Genomic DNA, 19,187 nt, shown 5'->3' with positions numbered 1-19,187 from the left:
GGTTTTTATTTACTAATTAAATCCATTTTCTGAATCCCTATAGCTAAATATACCGTAAAGAATGGACAGGCCCATTGCAGATTTCTGAATTCCAGTACTGCATACTTATAAAATTTTAAAATGTCAAATACCCCCAAGCTACACCAAACTACAGTCCACAACTGTTGATTGATTGTGTACATCCATAGATCTGATCCACACCTACAATGGTGTTTTATAGGTGTGGTGTGGACTACTTCATACTGTAATTTTTTATTCCATATATCTCATATACATTTATATTTTATGGGAGATTTACATAATTAATCATAAATGTCTAATTTTTTGCATTTTACATGATAAATAAATTGAAAAAAAGGCATCAATATGTAGACAACAATTGCATTTTTTTAAATAATTAAAAATAAAAATTAATATTTTAAATTTTATTTTTTGATAAAAATATTAAAAATTTATATTTAAATAATGAAAAGAGAGTTGAGAAGGAGAATCATCAGGCCTATTCTATAATTAATATTAAAAGTATTATTTTAATAATAAAATATTAAAAATTTAAAATTAAAAATTATTAAAAGATTAAATAAAATGAGAATAATTGGACCAATGTGATATATATGTCTTACACTGAAACATTTCCACAAAATGATGTGGATAATCCACAAGAAAATATTGTGGACGATAAATTAGGGTGTGGCATATCCCTGTTCATGGTATTTTATGAATGGGGACCATCTACACAAAGCAGAACATCATATCTTATAGTAGACGGGGCCTATGCACTACCAAATGCCACCTTAATGAATAGTTAAGAACATGGATAGAAGCCAGACGTGGTAGAGGGGGGCCATATCCCTGCCCCCCAATCCCTTGAGAATCCCCACAATTCCAATTTCAAACTCACTTATATTTTGGTTCCCCTACTATCCATGTTTCATAAATTCTGGCCTCCCATTCAGGTTTATTATTTTTTGCCCCCCCCCCCCCCCCTCAAGAGAAAATCTTAGCTTTGCCCGTGGTTGAGGATATTTTTGTCTTTTACAATTTAAGGATAAATTTAAATAGTTTCTTAAATATATATAAGTAATTAACCTTTTTTAAAGAGAACTCAAAAGCAAAACATGGATTTTACAAAATTTTGACAAATTGCGTGATGTGACAGAATGTAACGGGGAATTAACGGAAGAGTAACGTGTGTCTCTGAGGACTACTCAAATCAACTACTCTAGAGGTACATGAATCTTTCCAAGTTCCTGGTTAGTTAATATGTCAACATCATTATTATGAATTATTGTTAGAAAAGACAATATATTGTTAGTTAATATGTTCAACAATTTACCGAAATAAAAGGAATCTAAAGATTACTAAAATTAGAAAAGACAACTAAAAGATGTAGACTTATTTTAATGAAGATTTGATATTTTAAAAATCAAACATATTATTTTATTGAAGATTTGAATTTTCAAACAAAATTATTAAATTTGTATCTTAATAAACTCACACCCAAATTTTCTTGGGTAGGTGAGCATTGGCCCCATAAAGAATTTTTCATTGAAAAGGGATCAAACAACCAAATGTAGGTGTCTTTATGTATGCATTCATTTGTACATAATTATTGCATGATAAAGCACTTTGTTGCTCCAAACCAATTTTCACCCAAAAGTTCTTTGATACTAGAGTCCTATTTCACTTAATGATCTAACTAGCAGATCTACTCCTTTATGTGTGTATCTATTTACTTTTATATGTAATTAATGAAGAATGAAGCTTGAAAGTATTCTTTTTTATAAAAACATTACTAGATATTATGTCTTGAGATCTTTTATCTTTTTAACATTTTCAATGTCAATTTTGAAAGTCTAGCTACCACCCATATCCCAATTAAAGCACAGATTTCATTTAAAATGCTTATGAGTTGCTAAATGCATTAAAACCCTAATTAAACCTGTAGACGTTAGAAATGTAGTTTTTAATGCTAGACATTGCCAATTTGTAGGCTTTGACTAGGTCATAGATATAGATATAGATATAAATAGATAAATAGAGAATAATAATTGAAGATATGAATTTCCAAATAATTTTTTTTTCAATGTAGTTGAACATTTTTATTGTCCATTTGAAAAGTCCAATTAAAGCTCACAATTGCATTTAAAAGGTGTAAGAGTTGTTAGATACATTAACCTTCATTTCATAAAATTTATTTATAAGTATATTTCAATTTTTAATCAACAACAAACCTAAAAACCCATGAACAATAAAATAATTATTCTATTATTGGTCTTTTATTTATATAAATTTTCTATGATGAAAAATCATTTTTTATAAAATTTTAATTTAATAGATCATTTATTCCATTATGCTTATAATGGGTTTGACTATGACACCGAAAAACTTACAACCAATCAACAGCTAACATAAAAAAGGTAACCAATTAGGTGGCATTCATAAAAATTCATGAGAGTGCTTTGAATGGTCAATGCTCTTCTAGTACCAGGTCTTCCCGGTATCATAGACTTTTCCCATTTATAAAATACTAATTCGAAAGATTGTTTTATACTAAATAAAATAAAATACATTTTATTTCATTTTTTAGCACAACAATAAAAGTAGATAACCTAATGGTTTAAAGTTTTATTTAAAACATGGGTGATGGTAAACTTGGGTACAAGTTATGTCATCTGCATTTTATATGATAAATAAATTGAAAAAAAGGCATCAATATGTAGACAACAATTGCATTTTTTTAAATAATTAAAAATACTATTTTAAATATTAAAAAATAAAAATTAATATTTTAAATTTTATTTTTTGATAAAATTATTAAAAAATTATATTTAAATAATGAAAAGAGAGTTGAGAAGGAAAATCATCAGGCCTATTCTAGAATTAATATTAAGAGTATTATTTTAATAATAAAATATTAAAAATTTAAAATTTAAAAATTATTAAAAGATTAAATAAAATGAGAGTAATTGGACCAATGTAACATATATGTCTTACACTGAAACATTTCCACAAAATGATGTGAACAATCCGCAAGAAAATATTGTAGACGATAAATTAGGGTGTGGCCCATCCCTGTTCATGCTATTTTATAAACGGGGACCATCTATACAAAGCAGAACATCATATCTTATAGTAGATAGGGCCTATGCACTACCAAATGCCACCTTAATGAATAATTAAGAACATGGGTAGAAGCCAGATGTGGTAGAGGGGGGCCATATCCCTGCCCCCCAATCCCTTGAGAATCCCCACAATTCCAATTTCAAACTCACTTATATTTTGATTCCCCTACTATCCATGTTTCAAAAATTCTGGCCTCCCATTCAGGTTTATTATTTTTTGGCCCCCGCCCCTCAAGAGAAAATCTTAGCTTTGCCCGTGGTTGAGGATATTTTTGTCTTTTACAATTTGAGGATAAATTTAAATAGTTTCTTAAATATATATAAGTAAATAACCTTTTTTAGAATTATGAAAGAGAACTCAAAAGCAAAACATGGATTTTACAAAATTTTGACAAATTGCGTGATGTGACAGAATGTAACGGGGAATTAACGGAAGAGTAACGTGTGTCATGTTTCCAAAAGTTTTAAGGGTGTTTGTTAAGAAGATAATTGTTAGACAATTTAGCTAGGAATACTTTAAATAATTGTCAGATAATTTAAGAATACTTTTTAAGTAAATAATTCTTTATTTGAATTATTGCAATTAAATAATAAATTACTCAAAACGGTATTTCCTTGTTAAAGCGACTAGTATCAAAGTGCATGAAAACCACAAGTATAGGAAACTTGCAGTGGGGTTGACAAGTCCCTCAGACCATGATCAATTTTCCATGGGAAACTACCATATGGATTCCCACGAATTTAATTGCAGACTTCTTGGGACTGAGTCAACTGATGCTAGTTTCCCACGAAACCAAATGGTAGTCTCGAAGATGGACCCGTCCCAGCTTCAGTTAGAGCTCTAATCATCAGTCGTGTCAAGGACATTAGAGACGAATCTGCACGGCAAGACGGCCAATTGAGATTGAGATTTTGGAGAAGTATACCACATAGTCTCCCCCCCGCTTTGCACGGTGGGACTGTGAGTCTCGAAAAAATATCTCATCCTCATAATATTATGCTTATCGCAATTATTTTCTATCTATCTATATCGATAACATATATAATTATATAAAGCTTATATTTAATAAAATTTATTCTATATGTACAACTTAATAGTTTCGTACTGTTTTAGTTTAAAAATAATCAAATGGACTTGGATAAAGTCCAAATCTAAATTTGAGAGAGGATACTGTCGTTGTTAATCTTCTTTAATTTTGAGGACATGACATCTTAACTTTTGTCATCTTTATGATGTACATGTAATCTAATGGTTTAGATTCGAGGGGTAACTTGTTCAGTCCACCTGAGAAGTGAATGTCAAGGGAGAAAAAGATTTCTAAACCACGGGGATATTTATTGTTTATAGAGGTGGGATACATTTGAAGAATTAATTTATGAATTATGAAGAGTAAATGGATTTGGATTTCAAATGTATATCAGGAGAATTGACTTCTATAAAAAAAAAGCAGATAAAATTTTACCACGTTTCAAGAATTTACCCAAAATAAAAGGAATCTAAAGATCACTAAAATTAGAAAAGACAACTAATAGATGTAGACTTATTTTAATGAAGATTTGGTATTTTAAAAATCAGATATATTATTTTATTGAAGATTTGAATTTTCAAACAAAATTATTAAATTTGTATCTTAATAAGCTCACACCCAAATTTTCTTGGGTAGGTGAGCATTGGCTCCATAAAGAATTTTTCATTGAAAAGGGATCAAACAAACAAATGTAGGTGTCTTTATGTATGCATTCATTTGTACATAATTATTGCATGATAAAGCACTTTGTTGCTCCAAACCAATTTTCACCCAAAAGTTCTTTGATACTAGAGTCCTATTTCACTTAATGATCTAACTAGCAGATCTACTCCTTTATGTGTGTATCTATTTACTTTTATATGTAATTAATGAAGAATGAAGCTTGAAAGTATTCTTTTTTATAAAAACATTACTAGATATTATGTCTTGAGATCTTTTATCTTTTTAACATTTTCAATGTCAATTTTGAAAGTCTAGCTACCACCCATATCCCAATTAAAGCACAGATTTCATTTAAAATGCTTATGAGTTGCTAAATGCATTAAAACCCTAATTAAACCTGTAGACGTTAGAAATGTAGTTTTTAATGCTACACATTGCCAATTTGTAGGCTTTGACTAGGTCATAGATATAGATATAGATATAAATAGATAAATAGAGAATAATAATTGAAGATATGAATTTCCAAATAATTTTTTTTTAAATGTAGTTGAACATTTTTATTGTCCATTTGAAAAGTCCAATTAAAGCTCACAATTTCATTTAAAAGGTGTATGAGTTGTTAGATACATTAACCTTCATTTCATAAAATTTATTTATAAGTATATTTCAATTTTTAATCAACAACAAACCTAAAAACCCATGAACAATAAAATAATTATTCTATTATTGGTCTTTTATTTATATAAATTTTCTAAGATGAAAAATAGTTTTTTATAAAATTTTAATTTAATAGATCATTTATTCCATTATGCTTATAATGGGTTTGACTATGATACCGAAAAACTTACAACCAATCAACAGCTAACATAAAAAAGGTAACCAATTAGGTGGCATTCATAAAAATTCATGAGAGTGCTTTGAATGGTCAAATGCTCTTCTAGTACCAGGTCTTCCCGGTATCATAGACTTTTCCCATTTATAAAATACTAATTTGAAAGATTGTTTTGTACTAAATAAAATAAAATACATTTTATTTCATTTTTTAGCACAATAAAAAAAGTAGATAACCTAATGGTATAAAGTTATATTTAAAACATGGGTGATGGTAAACCTGGGTACAAGTTATATCATCTGCATTTTTTAGTAGGGGCTAACAATCTTCAAAAGCACTCTAGTACATATCCAAGGCCTGATCTGAAATCAAATCTGATTATTTCAAATTCGAATGATGTGTTTATGTAATTGGACCAGATTTGGATTTGACTTCATCTAATCTTATTAAAGTTTGAATCTAATTATACCATAATATTTATTGGCTTTAATATATAAGGATTGATATTTCACTTTTATTTTTACTTTTTTACTTTTGATTTTATAGGAATTAAAGGAAAGGAAGAAATGTTGGGATGTTTTAAAGATTTTTAAACATGTGTATCAGTTCATCCATATGTATTTGGGTATACCAACCAGATATGAGTGCATTAATAGTGTGTCCGGAAGCATGTCGTTAAGCACTTCGGAACACCAGTTTTATATTCATAATTTTTTTCCAATTCTCAAACAATTACAAATGCAATAAAATGATAAAAACGGGTTGTATCCAAAGGGAAGCGAGGGAAAAATTAATACATACTAAAATCTAGACAAGAGAACACAAGAGGGAAGTGCAAAAATATAAAAATTAATTAATTAAACTGAGGAAAATATAGAATTCGAACAGTACTAAAAGTTAAACATATAGAAATATAAATAAATATAGAAATAAATAGATGAAAGAAATGAAATAAAAATCTATAATCCAATCAGAGGTAGCAGTCTCTGGATCTCTCCTTTGACCCTCAAACTTCTCAAGCTAGGCCTTCCATCTTGCCTGGCCAAATTGTAGATCTGCAGAAAAGAAAATGAAGACCAAACAAAATAAAAGTAAATTACAGAAAGAAAATAATAAAACTGGAATTGAAAGAATAGAAATTAAAACTAAAATAAAGTAAAAGTGGTTGGGATTCGATTCCAAAGGTAGCAGTAATGGTGTTGAAGAACTGCAAGTAAGAACCCCTCATCTTGCTTAGGTGTCCTCTTCCTCTACCCTTGAACTTCTTAAAATCAGCCTTCCATCTTACTTGGGGGCAGAATCCAACTATTACTCAGGAGCTCTTGGATCCTTTTTATAGAGAATGATGGATACAACTGGTATTAGAGAGAAAGAAGGGGGCAGTAGTTGGGTTTTAGCAAAGATATGGGAGCCCTAGGGTTTCTAATGGAGGGTTGGGATGGTTTTGAAGTGATCCTAAGGCTGAGAATAGAAGGAGAGGGTGCCCAATATTATGTAGGGTTGAGATTTGGGAACCTAGAAATAGATGGTGGAGATTGAGGCACCTGGAACTAAAAGGTGGAGATTAAAAGAGGTGGGTGGCGCCCTAATGTGGATGGCTGAGATAGAAGATGGAATGGAGGGCTAAGATCTAGTGGTTAGGGGTTGAATGGTGAGGATCAGTAGTTAGGTGGCACCCTAGGGCTTAAAAGCTACAAAAAGAGTGCCCTAGAATGAGTGCTGGAGATTAGGAGTGGAAGGTGGAGATCAAATAGCTGGGGGTGGATAGGGTTTGCTAAGGAGGAAAAGAATAAGTTAAAAGGCACCATAAGGTTTGCTAAGGAGAGGGGAGCATGCTAATATAGTAGGAGGCACCCTCTTGTTCTCAGTTTTTCACAAAAACACCCCCGCTCTCATTTGGACTTCACACCAGTTTCCCAAAAACTACATTTCAGCCTTGTAACTTCCCCGGTTTTTCACAGAAGTTTCATAAAGACCCTCAAAGGTTATAACAATGAATTTAACTAGGAAAATATCACACTTTGACTATTTTAAGGCCGAAAATACCCCTAAAATGATGCTCTTAAGGCATCAAAAAGCAGAGTTATCAATTAATGTATCAATATTTTAATCTTTGATATCATGGGCTTCTCAATGAAAAAACGATGGTACTATGGAGGAAAATCTAACAATATTAGTGATATTAAAAATAACATGAACAGGTACTTCCTAGAATAATCCTAGTAAAGTAAAATAAACACTAAATAAGATAAATAGGGAAAGGCATTGGGACTCATAAGCCACACAATTAAACTTCAAGAAAAAATAGTTGAACAAATGTTACAACTTGAAACTAGGGTAGCAAAAAACCAATATAGTATATAAAGACTAATACAATATACTACTGATCCTGGAGCTCTTTCGTGAGTCCCAAGACTAATAGAGTATATAAAGACAGGAACCTCAAGGCGAAAGTATGCGTGATTTTTCTACTCTCTAGCTTTCGGCAAAGAGTCTTGTATGTGCATAGCTTTCTCCATCACTTTCACAGGGGTAGTTCAGACCTGGTACCAGAACCTCGCACTAGGATCAATCAAGAACTAGGCGCAGTTTAGCAGATCCCGAAGATCCTGGAGCTCTTTCATGAGTCCCAAAACTAATACGATATATAAAGACGAGAACCTCAAGCTGAAGGTATGCGTGATTTTTCTACTCTCTAGCTTTCGGCATAGAGTCTTGTATGTGTGTGGCTTTCTCCACCACTTTCACGGGGGTAGTTCAGACCTGGTACTGGAACCTCGCACTAGGATCGATCAAGAGCTAGGTGCATTTCGTAGATTTGGTTACCTCGCACTTCATCACCAGCAAGAAGTGCCCAAGGTCGCAGGAGAGCCTCCTCAACGTGGTTCAGAGAAAAGGAGAGTCGATTAGAAGCTATATCAAGCGCTTCAACGACACCTGCCTACAGATCCTTGACTTAAACCCGATGGTAAGACTCACAGAAACTAAGAAAGGAATAACACATAGAGAGTTTAAATGGCATGTAGTGGCCAATAAACCAAAGACATCACTGAATTCCTCAAGCTAACCCGACCAATTCATCGGAACCAAAGAAAAAATAAACCAGAAGACTAAAAACCCGACAGAAAAAAGAAAAAGAGACATTGACAACACAGGTAGTGATGGGCACAAAAGAAGAAAGAGCAAGTCCCCGAGTAGGGGAAGAAACAAATCTAGAAGTCGATCTCCTTCGCGATCTCGCAAGTCAGGTCAACGCTTCAAGACCCCACCTATTGAAAGGACGAACTACACACCTCTCAACGCTAAGCAAGGAGAAATTCTAATGGCCGTCAAGGACTCCTCCTTTGTCAAGTGGCTTCCCAAGTTGAGCGGAGATCCTGCAACAAGAAACCGGAACGTCTACTGTCATTTCCACAGAGACCACAGGTACAACACAAAGAACTGCAAGAACCTCTGTGACGAGATTGAGGAGCTCATCCACCACGAGTACTTAAAAAATTTTGTACAGTGAGAAGAGAGAAGCCAGGCAGATTGGCAAGCAAACTGGCAAGGGAACCGGCAAGGGAACCAGAGAAGGAATGCCCCCAAGACCAGCAATAGGCAGAATGAGAAGCCACCACGACAATCGCAAGGTGTACTTTGGCAACCGGATGAACCAATTTACTTCATAGAGGATGATGCACGTGGGATCCACTATCCTCACGACAATGCTCTGCTGATAAAACTGAGGCTCAATGACTTCGAAGTCAAGTGCATCCTAGTGGACTCAGGTAGCTCGGCAGACATACTATTCAAGGACACCTTCGACAAGCTGCAGCTCCAAAAAAGAGACTTAAAGCCATCAAACACTCCCCTGGTAAGCTTTAGCGGTGAGGAGGTCAGACCTCTCGGGTGAGTCTCAATACCTGTAGAGGCCGGCACATGGCCGAATATCACAAGATTCGAGCACACGCTTCTGGTGGTCATGACTCCCTCTCCTTATAATGCCATAGTAGGTCGACCCATTACACACACCATACGTGTGGTAGTATCAACCTACTATTTGGCAATGAAGTTCCCAATGGACTATGGAGTAGGAGTTGTGCGAGGTGACCAGCTCAAATCTCGCAAGTGCTACGTAGCCGCCCTCAAGGGGAAAGCAAAGTTAACAGCTGACATCGGGCTCGAGCGACCAATAGAGTATGCCGACGAGCGAACTGCCCCAACAAAGGAGACGGTCCACATCCCAGTCTCAACCAATGACCTGGCCAAGACTCTCTTGATCGACGCTTCGATCGATGAGCCACTTCGCTCTTAGATGGTAAGCTTCTTACTAAGAAATTTAGATATATTTGCCTGGTCCGCGGCAGAGATGCTTGGAATAGATTTCAAGATTCTAACTCATAAATTAAATATTGATCCCTTAGTTAGGCCAATTAGATAGAAAAAGCGCAACCTTGCCTTGAAACGAGGATAGTCAATGAAGAGTTTGGGAAGCTCCTAGCGATAGACTTCATCAAGGAAGTCCATTACCCGAGCTAGGTAGCTGACCCAATTCTAGTAAAAAAGGCCAACAACAAGTGGTGCATGTGCATCGACTACACCGACATGAATAGAGCCTGCCCGAAAGAGTACTTCCCACTACCCAAGATCAACCGCCTAGTGGATGCAACCTCAGGGCATGAGTTGCAGAGCTTCCTCGATGCCTATTCCGGTTACAACCAAATTAGGATGAACCCTACCGATGAAGAAAAAACTGCCTTTATAACAGAGCTCATGTTGTATTGCTACAAGGTCATGCCCTTTGGACTAAAAAATGCCAGGGCAACCTTTCAACGCCTTGTAAATAAAATTTTGGAGTCGTTAATCAGCAAAAAAATTGAATGCTATGTTGATGACATGGTCATGAAGACTCAGTATTCAAATTTTTTGCTAGATGATTTGCAAAGTGTTTCTCAAATTTTACGAAAATATAATATAAAATTAAATCCCAACAAGTTTGTCTTCGGGGTCACATCGGGTAAATTTTTGGGCTATATAGTCAACCGACATGGCACCAAAGCCAACCCGGAAAAAATAAAAGCCATCTTAGATATGAGGCCACCTCACAAACTAAAAGAGGTTCAGAGGCTGAATGGCCGGATAGCTGCCCTGAGTTGTTTTATGTCCAAATCGGCAGATTGCTGCCTACCATTTTTTAAAGCCATAAAAAAGAGTAAAGACTTCGAGTGGACTGCAAAATGTTAGAGTGCCTTTGACGAGCTGAAAAGATACTTAGCTAGCACCCCAGTTCTAACCCGACTCGAGGAAGGGGATGTATTAAAGTTGTACCTCTCCGCTAGTGACAAGGTAGCCAGCTTGGTACTAATCAAAGAGGTAGATCGGGTCCAATGACCCATCTACTATGTTAGCAAAGTTTTGTAAGACACAGAAACCAGGTACCCAGAGATCGAGAAACTAGCGGACACACTAATCATATCAGCTCGCAAGCTTTGTCCATACTTCCAAGCCCACACCATCGTCGTCTTCACCAAGCCTCTAAGACAGATAATGCTCAAGCCCGAGTTGTTTGGCAAATTGACGAAGTGGGCTATCGAACTAAGTGAGTACGACATCCGATATGAACCTCGAACGACAATCAAAGCCCAAGCCTTGGCCAATTTTTTGGCAAAATGTACATTAAGTTCCACAACTCCCGAGCTGACCAAGCTCGAACACACAATGGAAGTTTCAACCAGTGCGGCACCGGTCCCGGTTAGAGCAGGTCTGACCTGGGACAAGGAGCCTTGGATTCTCCAAGATGACACCTCATCCGACCAACAAGGAAGTTGTGCAGGAAGAATTCTATATGACCCAAGCGAGGTGAAGCTGGAATACGCACTTTGGTTTAGGTTCGCGACATCAAACAACGAAGCAGACGAAGTATTGGTCGTCGGGCTCACCCTAGAAAGGGAAATGAAGGCAAAGCACCTCATTATATGTAGTGACTCTTAGCTCGTAGTCAACCAAGTCAGCAGTGAGTATGAGGTCCACAACCCCCCCATGGCTACTTACTTGGCCAAAGTTAGGGAGATCCTATGCGGCTTCATTTCCTACTTCATTAGACAGATCCCGAGGTCTGAGAATGTTGAGGCCGATGCCTTGTTCCGATTAGCCAGCACAAGCAGTAACACCATGCGGACCTTGTATATAGAGGACTTAGCTCGGCCTAGCATTCTCGGGGGGGGCAGGAGAGGTCACTCTTGTAGCATAAGCCGAACCGAGCTGGATCGATCCACTCATGAGTTAAAGTGCCAATTGGCTAAGTACATCCTTATAGACGGACAATTGTACAGAAGGTCATTCACGCTCCCCTACTTGCGCTGCTTGTGACCCTCAGAGGCTAAGTATGTACTCCATGACACCCATGAAGACTTATGCAGAAGACACTTGGGGATCTGGGCTCTTGCACAGAAGGCATTACGGCAAGGCCACTACTAGACCACGATGAAGGCAGATGCACTCGAGCTCATCAAAAAGTGTAACAAGTGTTAGAGGCACGTCAACATCCACCACCTACCTATTGTCGATCTAAAATACCTCACTAGCCCATGGCCCTTTGCATAGTGGGGAATCAACATCCTTGGCCCATTCCTGCTAACGATAGGACAAAGGAAGTTTCTGGTCATAGCAGTAGACTATTTTACGAAGTGGATGGAAGTTGAACCTCTAGTAACAATCACAGCCCGCAACATACAGAATTTCTTTTGGAAGAACATAGTATATCACTTCAAGCTACCTCGGGTACTCATCTCCAACAACGGAAAGCAATTTGAGGACATCAAGTTTCAGAATTGGTGTGCTGAAATGGGAATTCAACAAAATTTTACCTCGGTGGCACACCCCAGGCGAAGGGGCAAGCAGAAGTCACTAACAGAGCCATACTTTGTGGATTGAAAGCTCGCTTAGCTCGACCCAAAGGGTTGTGGGTACACGAACAAAGCAGTGTACTCTAGGCCTATCGGACTACCATCAAGACAGCATAGGTGAGACTCCTTTTAACCTCACTTATGACACAAAAACGGTAATCCCAACAGAAATTAAGGTGCCTACACTATGCTTAGATGCCTATGATGAAAAGACAAATAATGACAAGCTCTGTACCAACCTAGACCTGGTGGAAGAAGTATGAGACATAGCATACATCCGGATTGCAGCTTACCGGCGTTGGTAAGCTTGGACCGAATTGGGAAGGTTCGTACCGAGTAAGACGGGTATTCGGGGAAGGTACATACGAGCTCAAGACTTTGGAAGGGAAGCAAGTACCTCGAGCATGGAACATTGGCAACCTAAGAAATTATTACTTCTGATCACCGAACTAGAGAGAGGACTACGAGTCACTCCCAGAAACCCAAGGGCTATGATGCCAAGTTGACATAAGACCTCAACACTACGATAAGTCCTAATCGCCTCTTCGGCATAGGCAGTTAAGTCTCAGTCACCTCTTCAGCATAGGAAGATAAGTCCCAGTCGCCTCTTCGGCATGGGCGGACAAGTCCTAGTTGCCACTTTGGCATAGGCAGTCAAGTCCTAATCGCCTCTTCGGCATAGGCAAACCAGTTCTCATGACTGAGGCATAGACAGTTCAGGTACAAACCTTAATATGTCTATCCCACCTCGGCATATAAAAATAGGTTGATCCCATTTGAAGTCAGGCCAATGGCTCAGCACTGAGGGATAACCGACACCTAAGCGAGTAGCCTATGTGCAGATAGGTCGGGTGTATACCCTATAGTGTCTGCCCACCTCGGTGTACAACAATGAGAGGTTATCCCTACCAGTAATTCCAGCTCGTTAGCTCGACAGCTTGAGATAACCAACACTTGGATAAAATTTACTCCTATTTTTTATTTAGTTCACCAGTTAGGGAGTTATTTACACTTAGAAAGTTTCTTGCACAAAGATAACCAAAATACTTGTATTTCATGAATGTAAAGTTTTGAGTACGAAAAAATAAAAAAAAAAGAGAGAGAAGAAGAAAAAAGAGAAACTTTCACTATGAACCGAGCTCGGAGGCTTGAGGTATACATCATAAAGGACCAAGAAAAGAGGCTTCTAGTCACTTTGGAGCTCCCCATCCTTGTTAGACGCTTCGGCAGGAAGATCTGTCTCCATATGGCTCTCACCAGCACCAATCTCCTCACCCTCATCGAGCAAGCCGCCATCACTTTCTGCTTTGGAGTCCAGATCTTGAGCAACTTCAATGGTCGTCTCCTTACTGATCCTCGAAGTGGTTACGACATTGAGGTCAAGCTGGGGGAACTCACGTTGGGTCAACCACCTCCTAAGCTTGAAACCTCTATGGTAGCTCGTCGTGCCCACCTCGACCATCTCCTTTTGGAACACCACCGAAGACTTGTACTCCTCGATGGTCTTAACCTTGGCCTCCTCCATTGCTTGAAGTAGTATCTCAGTTCACTCCTTCACCTGAGCCTCAAGGTTTTCCACCTCCCTCTTTAGTGACACCTTTCGCTCCTCGAGCTCCCTCTTCAAGGCTGCCTCATGCTCTTCAACCTCCTTCTTCTCTGACATCAACAACATGAACAGCTCCTTCTTAGCCCGTGTGTCCTTCTTTAGTTGGTTATTTTCATTGAGGGATAAGTTCAGCTCGGTGTGGGCCTTGTAGGAAGACTCCTCGGCTATGAGGGTCTACTTCAAGTTCACCTCAGACTGATAATCCAAGGCGTGGATGGTGAAATTCACCTGCCAAGATAAGAAAACAAGCGTCAACACATAAAAAGCCAAGTTCAAGAAAGATCGAGCTGAGCAACCGGTAGCTTGGCCCAGCTAGCAACCTCCTCGGCAAACACTATGCCTTTGCTCTTGAGGAGGCCAAATTTTGGAGTCAAAATGCTCCGAACTGCATCATTGCTGCTTAAAGAAGTGGCAGTTGTCGGGGCGGGCTCCAAAGACGTAGCCTCCTTGGGTGCGTGGGGTGGGGAGAGATTGCCCTATTCCTCCTCGGCCAAGTCTATCACAGGAGGTTGCTCAGGCTCCAGAACGACAGCTAGCGGGGACTCAACGCAAGCTCTTTTTGAAACTCTCTTCTTTTTCCCCTTCTTCATACTCCCGAAGAGTTCGTTGGCGGGGATGTCCACGATAGGTGCGATAAAAATGAGCTGTCAAAAATAATACCAGAGTAAGGCAAAGAAAAAATACAGAAAATACCAACTGACAAGGACTTAGATCGGCCTACACAAGCTTCTTCTCAGTCACGAAGTCTTCAAAATTCAGGCCAAGCTTTGCCCAAGATCGGAGTGCCTCCCTTGTCTTTAGGTTCAACCTAACACTGGGGTCTTGGATGGCTGCCCTCCAATGAGTTGGGAAAGGCCACCCCTCAGTATTACGAACCATGAAATAACGCTTCTTCCAGGCTGGGACCTTGTTCGGGAGCTCATACAAGAGTTTGAATCTAAGATGAGGTGAAAGGTAATAAGTTCGCCTGTGCTCGGGCAGAACACAAGACAAGTTCTTTTTTATGGAAATAATAGAAGAAAAGACATCGAGGTCAAGAGGAAGGTTATAGTCGTGGAAAAGAGAAATGATTCCTATGATGTTGTGGATAAAGTTCGGGTGCAACTGGTCTATTGTGATGTTGAATAAATTTATGATTTTGACTATCAAAGGGTGAAGTGGAAGACGAAGACCAACTATGATTTGTTCCTCGAAGATCACAATCTCATCATGACCATGTTCCTAAGGGAAATTACCTAAGAGGATACTGTAGACGAGGTCATTGGGAAGTTTGTACTGGGCAACTAGGGATAAGAGCCTGTCCACCATCATTGTTTATGGGCTAAAGTTATCTGGCAACCGACCTCGATGTGAGGTGGAAGCCAAGCTACCAAAGGCCTCTCGCTCCCCCCGAAGTAAGTCCGCCGCAGAAGGACCGTTGACCGCATTCTAACCCGAAGTAGACTCCTCGGTAGGACAAAGATCTACGGCCTGAGCTGAGGTACCCACCTCGGATCCAGTGGATTCACCGCTCCCATCTAAGAGGCTATCGAAACTAAAGCTACACATAATGGAAAGACGTGGAATTGAAAAAGAGAGCCAGGGGAGACTCACCAAAAGAAAGACCAGAGAAAGGAAGATGAACTCAGAAAGACACCGAACTGAAAGACTTGAGTGCGACCTAAGATTATGGGTAAGCGAACTTGTGGCAAAGAAAGTGAGCCCCTTGCCTCCTATTTATAGCCGGTGTATCCAGGGATCAATGATCAAGATCACCATGATCCGACGGCTCCTAGGAAAACCAGTTGCATGACCCCCAAGGTTGAAATCGGTTTAGGGCGTATTTTGATGTCTGTGGAGTTTATAAAATGGCATGACGTCCGCACATAGACTAGACGCGACCTGGGTTATTCCTAGTTGTAAATGGATGAGAGATTCATCATATGGATAGCCGAACCTTGCAAGTAGGTAGGGTGAAATTTCAAAAATTTCTCCCTTTGTTGCTAGCAATTGCAGCAACAGGAGGAGGGTGCAAGGGGAGAAGATGGTGTAGTATTACTATAGCCGCTTGCTCTCTTCTATAATCTAAAATCTGTGTCTATGGAGTCCACCCCCTCCTCATTTTATAGCCTTAAAGAGAACAACTCCTAATCCCAATAGGAGTTTCCTCATCCAAATCTTTATTTGGATCTGGACCCTTTTTAAGTGATAAAGATAATTCCTTATCTTATCAGTAGATAAGATCAGCCCTCCTAATCTTATTTGGAGTTTCCAAATCCAAATCTTTATTTGGATCTAGACTCTCTGAGTGGATAGGGACAATCCCTTATCCTATCTGTTGATCTAAATCCAGATCCGCCCCCTTCTTTAATTAATCCAGATCCACCCTCTTCTTTAATTAATCAAATTAATCTAATTAATCTACCTACAGTTTTGGTTTCCATCAGAGAGAGTGCATCCCCAATCATTACCTTCGTCCGACAAAGGGGATAATCCTGCCACTATGATCACCCACTCAGATGAATTCTTGGACTGTCCCAACATACCCAGGTTTCGACCCCCTCTAAGGATCTCACCGACTGGCATATCAAAAACAACCTAATCCGATACCAAGTGCAGTATCATAATCGAGTCTAAGGGTCAGGTGTAACATTCCAATTTTGCCCACTAATCTCCAAGGTCCAGGGCAATACTGGAATTCTGGTCCGGTTCAAGGTTTCAAGTAAACCCACACTGCATGTACCTCGGGTCTCACCCTGGCAACTGAGATAGGCTACCCCAACTAACTTGGTGGCACATCAATGTTAGCCTTACTAGGATAGATCTCCCTAGATTAATCCACCGGTTGTGAACATTCTAAGCTAACACGGGTCTCATATATGTCCAGTTGAAGGGTATTACACAAAAACACACCATAATAACATGAATCAAATATATACTTAATTTATTTACAATAAATGTCGTAATGTACATCAATCAGATTGGAGCTAAGGGCATATACTCTCTAACAGCTCCCACTTGCACTTAGGTCTAATCTGGATAAGCCAGAATCTCATACTTTCCACGTGTTTCTCAAACACTTTCTGTGTAAGTGGCTTAGTCAATGGGTCTGCTACATTCTCCGCTGATGCTACCTTCTGAATTAGGACGTCCCCTCTTCCAGCTATCTCCTGCAGTACATGGTACTTCCTCTCGATGTGCTTTGACTTTGAGTGGGCTCGTGGCTCCTTAGCCTGAGTGATAGCTCCATTGTTGTCACACAACAATGGAATGGGTGATGTGCTAGGTGGAACTACTCCCAATTCATGAATGAACTTCATCATCCATACAGTTTCTTTGGCAGCCTCATTTGCCAAATCTCGTAATCACGGTATGCTGCTATAGCTAGCAAGATCCTAATGGATTTAAGCATGGCCATAGGCAAAAAGGTTTTCTCATAATTGATGCCCTCTTTCTGAGTATACACTTTCACCACCAGACGAGCCTTGTAGGTCTCAACTTTACCACTAGGGCCCTTCTTCCTCTTATAGATCTATTTGCAACCAATTGCTTTTACCGCGGGGGGTGGATCTACTAGAGACCATTCTCAAGTTCTCCGTATGTGATGAATTTGTTGTTTTTTTTAATAGTAATCGTATTACTAAAGAAAATAGAATATCCATCTGCACACAATTTTGAAACATAAATCAACTTTATTCTCAAATTCTGAACATAAAGACAATGTTTTAGTATAATAATTCCTTCTCTAAAAATAAGTTCTACAGTTCCTATGGCCGCAACTGCAACACTTGCAGAAGTCCCTAAGTAAAGAATCCCCTCTCCTTCACTCAGTCTTCTGTTTACCCTGAACCCCTGCAGTGAGTTACACGCATAAGTCAAAGCCCCGGAGTCAATACACCAGGAAGTAGAAGTTACCAATAGATTGGTTTCTATGACAGAATTCGAAATTACCTTTCTTGAATTCTAGGTACTGAGGACAGTTCATCTTCCAATGGCAGGTCTGTTTGTAGAAGTGACAAGCATCTGATGCTTTGTCTTTCCTCTGCTTCTTGGACTTGGTGGCTTTCTTCTAGGGCCATCTCTTTGCCTTCCTCTTATTCTTGCTCGACTTGCCTCCTTCAACAAACATGGCTATAGGCCCATCCTTCTTAATCAATTCCTCGGCCCTCTACAACATATTGTGGAGTTCCTAGATGCTAACATTTATCTGGTTCATGTTGTAGTTCATGATGAACTGATTAAAGGAATGAGGCAAAGAGTTCAAGATGGCATCTACCTTAGTGACATGGTCAAGCCCGAATCCAAGGGCCTCAAGTTCATTAATATATCCTATCATACAAAGACAATGGTCATGAACTTGATGGTTCTTGGACATTTGAGCTATCATGAACTATTTCAAGACCTTCTGGAGAGTAGAACGGTTCTACTCTTCATACATTGTCTTTAGACTGTCCAATATGTCCTTGGACAACTTGATCTGATTGAACTGCCTTTGTATCAGATTATCTAAAGAGGTAATGATGTAACGCCGGGCCGGGGAATTTTTCTCTTCCCATTCTTGGTATTCCCTCTTGTGATCCTCAGAAGCCCTATCTCCTGGATGCTCCGGGGCAGGATTTTTAGCCACTTTGTCTAGTTTTTCAGAGGTAAGAACCAGCATAAGGTTACGATACTAGTCAGCATAGTTTAGGCCCTTAAGGTTACGATAGGCCCCTCCCAAATCGGTCTATGACGCCCCTATCATCTTATGAAACATTCCAACAAATTCAGCAGCAAATGGATAGCCCAATTTTATGGTGTGTTTCCTCATTACTTGAAGGACCCATCTTCATGCTAATGATGAAGGCCTTTAGAGAGTTCATCATATGAATCTCCCTATCACATGCACTCATATTTCTGGAGGGAACAAAAGTTATGCCCTAGTTTAATTTAGGTCAAACCAAAGTGGCTCCCACTAACTTTCATAAAGCCAAATTCTGGTGGGCCCTAAACGGCTAGGGTTCCACATGAATCCTTTTCAGTGGTGTGGGGCCCACCACTCAGGGAGGTCATCCAATGACCCTAAGG

The sequence above is a fragment of the Nelumbo nucifera genome, chromosome 2 (assembly GCF_055504915.1).
Source record: "Nelumbo nucifera cultivar China Antique chromosome 2, China Antique-T2T, whole genome shotgun sequence".
NCBI classification, from domain to species: domain Eukaryota; kingdom Viridiplantae; phylum Streptophyta; class Magnoliopsida; order Proteales; family Nelumbonaceae; genus Nelumbo; species Nelumbo nucifera.
The sequence above is the reverse complement of the archived record's forward strand: the minus strand, read 5'-3'. Positions refer to the sequence as shown.